This window comes from Cebidichthys violaceus, unplaced genomic scaffold (genome assembly GCF_023349555.1).
Source record: "Cebidichthys violaceus isolate CVI_PGR_0920_01 unplaced genomic scaffold, fCebVio1.0.p SCAF_15, whole genome shotgun sequence".
Classification (NCBI taxonomy): domain Eukaryota; kingdom Metazoa; phylum Chordata; class Actinopteri; order Perciformes; family Stichaeidae; genus Cebidichthys; species Cebidichthys violaceus.
In genome coordinates this window covers 2,542,032-2,548,264 of record NW_027176318.1, presented here as the reverse complement: position 1 = coordinate 2,548,264, position 6,233 = coordinate 2,542,032, and positions in this window count along the sequence as shown.

Below are 6,233 nucleotides of genomic sequence, written 5' to 3'. Positions count from 1 at the left end.
TGCATTTTGTATTTACGTTTACATAAATGAAGACATTTTCCCCATTAATGCATAAAAAAATCACCAGAATGCAGGAAATTAAGCGATTAGGTCGAGAGTTGAAAATTAGCAATAGCAATAAACTCTGTAAAGCAAATTATGCTCTTTATTGGAACTATGCTAAATTGCATAGTCCCTATAAAAAATATAATAAATGGTTGTGAGGTAATAATCTACTTTATAGGATGATAATATCTACAAGTTGTGTTTACAGCTTGCTGCCCATTGAAGATAGCATGTTGACATGCTAATGATTGGCACAGTTTGTAATGTCAGTTTGTTAACAAATGCTCAAAACGTATGAGGCTGGATCATCAGATGACTGAAGTCATTGTGGAGTTCATTCTCTGGGTACAGGAATGTCCGGACCACATTACAGGGCGATCCATGTCCTGTAGATACTGGACCAAAAGAAGGATGGATGACCAACATTGAGATATACACCTAGCATGGGTATACTGTAAGTGTATCTACAGAAAATGTGATTCTGGTTTCAGAAGTTCAATCGGTATTCAAGATTATTTACTACTTCTCCACCATTGAAGAGCTTTTTTCAGCTCCGATCTGAGCAGAACCTCTTGATCTGCTCTAATCTCAGACCTAAACATCCCACTGCGACCGACTGCCTCTGCACAATCTGCTTTTTCATTTTACGGCTATCAAGCATTGGAATATGCTCGCAGCTGAGCTTAAAACTTGCCGACTTTCATTCTTTTTCACATGGTGCAAAAAAAAAAAAAAAAAAAGTATATATATTGAGCCACCAGTCGTCTCGCCATCAATTGAACCTTGATTCGGGTCTTTTAATTGTAATGAATGGTGGTTTTATAGCACTGGATTAATGTGCTGTTAGATACTGCAATAAAGCTGGTATTGAATGGCTTCACACGGGGCACCAAAATGATCACACTGTTCTTTAAAACTATAACAGAGTTTATTTACTTTAACAAAACTGATCAAAAATCAATAATATTATAAATCAACAAACATCTATTATAAAACTTCAAGCTCACTACCTACAAGCAACAAAGAAGCTGTGGTCAGGGGAGTGTGTGGTTGTGTGTGTGTGTGTGGGGGGGGGGGGTAGCTCATGTAGATCCGAACAATGGATTAGATTGAGAAAAAGAAAAGAATAGAAAAAGCCCTTGACAACCTAGAGAAGAATAGGTGCAGACTCAAGTTCCCATAATAAAAGCTAATATCACACAAGCAGCATGACATTTATTTTCTGATTTCCAGCAACCACTTGCATTATTCACATTTTCCTAATCTATAAACTGATCAATGCTACTTTTTTTACCTTCCTAATTTCCTGAGACAAACGGAGTCATATTAGAACGAATATAACATCCGTGTGCAGCAGTGAATACATAATAAGCAACCTTGTTATTCCTCTTAAGAACCATCTGGAACATCTCTTCATCATTTGTGATGATTTGCTTGTCAAATTACTGCACAACCAGGTCAACTTAAGACCCCTCCACCATTATTTATGGTTAAGTGTTTTTCCATTTTACTGTAAAACAGATATTGTCTGGCCTTCAGTATATTGAAAGAGCTTTCTTAGCTGCCTCCATCTCTTTAATTACCTACAATATCAAGCTGTATGTTTCCTGGAATAAAATGTAGAAAAAAGGACTTTCCAACAGCTGACTCATTACTGCCACATTAATGGTACTTATTTTGACATATTCCAATCATGGTTTTATGTACAGCACAGAGACCATAGGCATTTAAAATGGAACCCTAGTTTTTCGATGCGAGGAGGAACTTGGGGTTCAGTGGTATGATCAAGGACGACATGCGGACAGTAGCAGCCGGGAAAGGACGACCCGCTCCCTCTTCCCTCTCAACATGCTCCGTATCTCTCTCACAGCCCAACAGCTAACTAGCTAGCTTAGCATAGAATGACTGAGAGCCTTACTACATTAGATTTCATTAGATTTTTATATCTTGAATTTCCACGTGGCAGTTACATTTTGTGTCTTTCCTTGACATAAATAAAAGACATTTCCAACAAAAATTGGTGCATAGAAATTTGTCAAAATGCAAGAAATTAAGTGATTGACACTCCTGGGAGAGAACACCCAGACTCTGGGAGAGCTCATTCAATATGAGCCCTCCCCCATGTTGAAACAAAACCTACACCCTTTCACTCAATTACTGTAAGACTAAATGCACAACAATTTCTTCTCCGTGTTGAGTGAGATTGATGGTTGCTTCTAATCCATGATGTCATCCAGCAGTGTTTGGATGGGAGGATCCATTAGAGGCCTCTCCTTCCAGTTGATTAGGTCCCCGTGTCCCTTTAGGATCTGCCCTGAGGACAGCTGCCTGTAGGTTTAGAGAACATAAAACGTCTCTCTCTCCGAGTCTACGTTACAAACGTTTCCCAGGAATCCCTGCTCTCATGAGTACTGTATCCTCATGCAACAAATACCACAAAAACAAAAATGCCATCATTTTTTTAAAACCATGTGTGGTTTTCAATGAAGACGGCGTAAATTTAGCAGAATCACGGCTGTAATTATTTTGGGATGGTCAAATTTGACTGTGAAAACAAGTGTTCTTTTCTCAGTAAATACATAACTAAAAGGTTGTAGACGGGCATTTGTTGAATTTAATGCTCCCCATCTTCAACTTAAGCCATTAACATAGCTCACAGCAACAAAGTCACTCTGGCTGCCCTGAAAATTCACATTTTCTAATAAATATTCTATGAAATACATGACTTGGTGTGTTGATACTAAATTATTAAAAGGTCATGTTTTTTTCTTATACATGCAAATCTGACCATGCAGACCTTTAGGAGATGTGTGGTTCTTCTGTTATTTTATGTGAATTTCTACTTTTGTGGAAAAAGTAATACGAGAAATGCAAAACGAGACGCAGAAGTGACAGAGACTTTATTTCAATATTTCTATTAAATTGCTGCTTCTCTTGAGCATTAATTAACTTCAGCCAACTCATGCAGGCTTTTAGTTCTCCATTTTCATTGTTTTTGGATCAACATAAATTACAGAGGTTTTTGTTTTTACCTTGTTTTGCTTGATACTGCAATAAATAACATGCAAGAAGTGTGATTTGATGGGGTTTTATTCCAGGTATAAAACAGTACACTGTCATCTTGATTTATCATACACAACTGCATGTCTGAGGGTTTCATGATTATTTGGGAAAAACAAAGAGAACTACTTGAAAAGAGGACCTTCACAGCAGAGAGCCAACATAACAGTTGTGAACAATACACACACACACACACACACACACACACACACACACACACACACATGGCATTGTGAATGTATATACCTGCACAATAGCTGCTTCTGATGAACTGCACTGAATGCTCAGGGGTTGAGAACATATTGAAAAAGGAGGAACAATATCAATATCATCTTTGTTATTATACCCGTTCTTCTTCCGCGTCACAATCTACTGCCTACATCATCAACAATGCAACTTGACTGGCCAAAGTTCACCTGAGTATGTGGTGTGACATGCTAGTAGGGGCTAATGTAGCCTCGAGCTGAAAGCATGAGCTGAAAGCATTACAAAATAAGCTTGTAACTGTGATGTAGCTGGTGAAGCTTTAAAAAGCACAAAGTGGACCGTCGCTGTCAGACACAAACAAAGACATTTATCTTTGGAACACATGGCCGCGGTTACAGTCGCCCTTCTGACTTCTGTGGTTTCTTGAAAGGAAAGTCCTTTTACTCTTTAAATCAGTCTTGTCTATTCTAAACTCCCCAAGGGAGGATCTCTGGAAGGTCGGCGTTTTAGAGACGTCTTTCCTTCTATACATTGGTTTTTATCCACAGGATCAACATCTCTGAAATATTCAAACATATCTGTGTGTCACATTACTTACTTCATCGTCCCTTACTTTAGAGTAGGGCTATATTCACATCCTAGACTACTACCCACTTCTGTATCATCAGCCTGTGTCGTGCATAAACTTATATTTTATTCAGAAGTTGAAGTGTTTATATTTTTAGTCCCATACTGTGTATTATCTACAGGTTTTCTGGAAGCTGCATTTATGACTACATGTAACCCCTGACCGACCCCTTTCTTTTCCAACTCCCAGCATCCCCAGGGGGACTGTGGCCTTCCATTTGTTCTGTTCCACCTTGGCTGCTTTGGATATATATATATATATATATATATATATATGAGCTTCTTCCTTTTATTCGCCTCATCTGCTGCCTTCCCCTGGTACTATTGCAGCAAAGTAAGCAACCGCAGGGTGTTTAACCACAAGGTCAGGGCTAGAGGGCTGTGGGGGACTGGGATCCCCTGGGACAACAACAACAAAAGGTTGTTAACGCTTGATTTATTCACCGTTTTAACTCTTTGACGTTGGCTTCACTTGTCACTATTTTTGATAGCCAGCAGCGGGCGACTCTTGTGGTTGCAAAATGACGTCAGATTGTGTAGAAGTCCCAACCCGTTGGATGACTCTGCTGGTCTTCTTCGCCCTTCAGCTTCTCAGAATCATCCTTTTGTTCACCAGCTTGGCATGATTTTTGACACCTCCTTCAAATTTGATAAACAAATTAGTTAAGTTGTCAAAACTAGGTTTTTTTTTCCAGTAAAAACTTGTATCCAAGGTATCGCTCATTCCTTTATTAAATCTGGGTTAGACTTCTGTAATTCTTGGTATGTGGGTGTAGAACAGTCATCTCTTCATCGTCTGAAGTTAGTGCGAAATGCAGCTGCTCGTCTTCTCACTCCTCACCCACCTCTTCTTGTTAGCTTCTGATTGATTTGAGCTTGTCTTAATCTTCTGTTGTGCTGACTTTATTTTACTACTATTATGTTCACACATTAACTTTATTGTTTCATTGATTTTTTATATTGTTATTGTTGTTTGCTTTTTCTTCATTTGCATCGTATGCTTGTTCAGCACTTTGGTCAACTGTGGTTCTTTGAAATGTGCTATACAAATACAATTTGACTTTAAAATATATTTTGAAGTTTTTATGTTCTATTACCTCGTAATGCCTCCAGTATGCTGCACCTCACCCTGCATTCACAGCTCGAGTTAGGATATTCTCATTTATAGTGACATTTTGGATTATCAACAAGTAAATTGACTCTCATTAATATAGCTGCTTTATAATATTCTGACCACTCAAAGCGCTTTCACCCATTCATACACCAAAAGGCACAGCGGGAACAATTTGGGGTTAAATGTCTTGCCCGAGGACCGGCGATCGGCGCACAATGCATGCTGGTTAGATTTCTGTCCGACTTGCTCTGACGTCATGAACACGTGGTCAACGATGACCGCACGAGATCGAGGCGGCCGCAGTTTGTAGAGCCAGGCGCCGCAGTTGCTCACAACCGACTGCATGACACAATGCATGATGGGAAACGTCTGGCTGTCTCCGACTCAAAGAGCTGATTGGTTCTTAGATTTGACAACAAACACCACGGTTTGTAGAAAATCCTAATTTTCTGTTTACTTGTAATACTCAACGCTAGATTATTGGCTATTAGTCTCATGTTTAATCTAAAAACATATTATATATACACAACACATATTGTGTGATTTATAATAATAAAGCGTATTTATACAACACATCAACGACCATCAAAGTGTTTCACAGGCAGACATAAAAGAACAAAAGATGGCAGACAATGCAGATACACGCAAGTTTCCACATAAATCTATATTTACAAACAGAAATGAATCCAAACTGTAAACTACAAGTAGCCTACAGATCTGATCTAACAGGAAGTAACTGTTTCTTTGACTTCCTGTTTGTTCTTTGAAGGCGGCTCAAAACTGTCCGACTTGACGTCGTTATGAGCTTATGATTCCAATATGTGTCTTATAAACTATCTAGGATGCCCACTTTTCTCACAGTTTGATATGATGCCTGGAGACAGATGTATAACAACCCTCCAACACAAATCCATATCTTCAGCAAGGGTCTGTTTCGTTAAGACTCTAATTATGTGGAGGCTACTTCCATAGAAGGAGACGACGAGGGGCTGGTGGAGAGAGGCAAATACATGGGAACGTTCTGTAAAGTGGAATTAATTAACGATTTGAAAAAGAATGAATGTATGTTTTCTTCATTATGGAACCGGTCTCTTTCCTAATTGAAATGAGTTCACTGAAGCTAGCCAGCATGCTAGCTGCTTCCAACTTTGGTCAAGAGGAACATCAGCTGCACACGTTG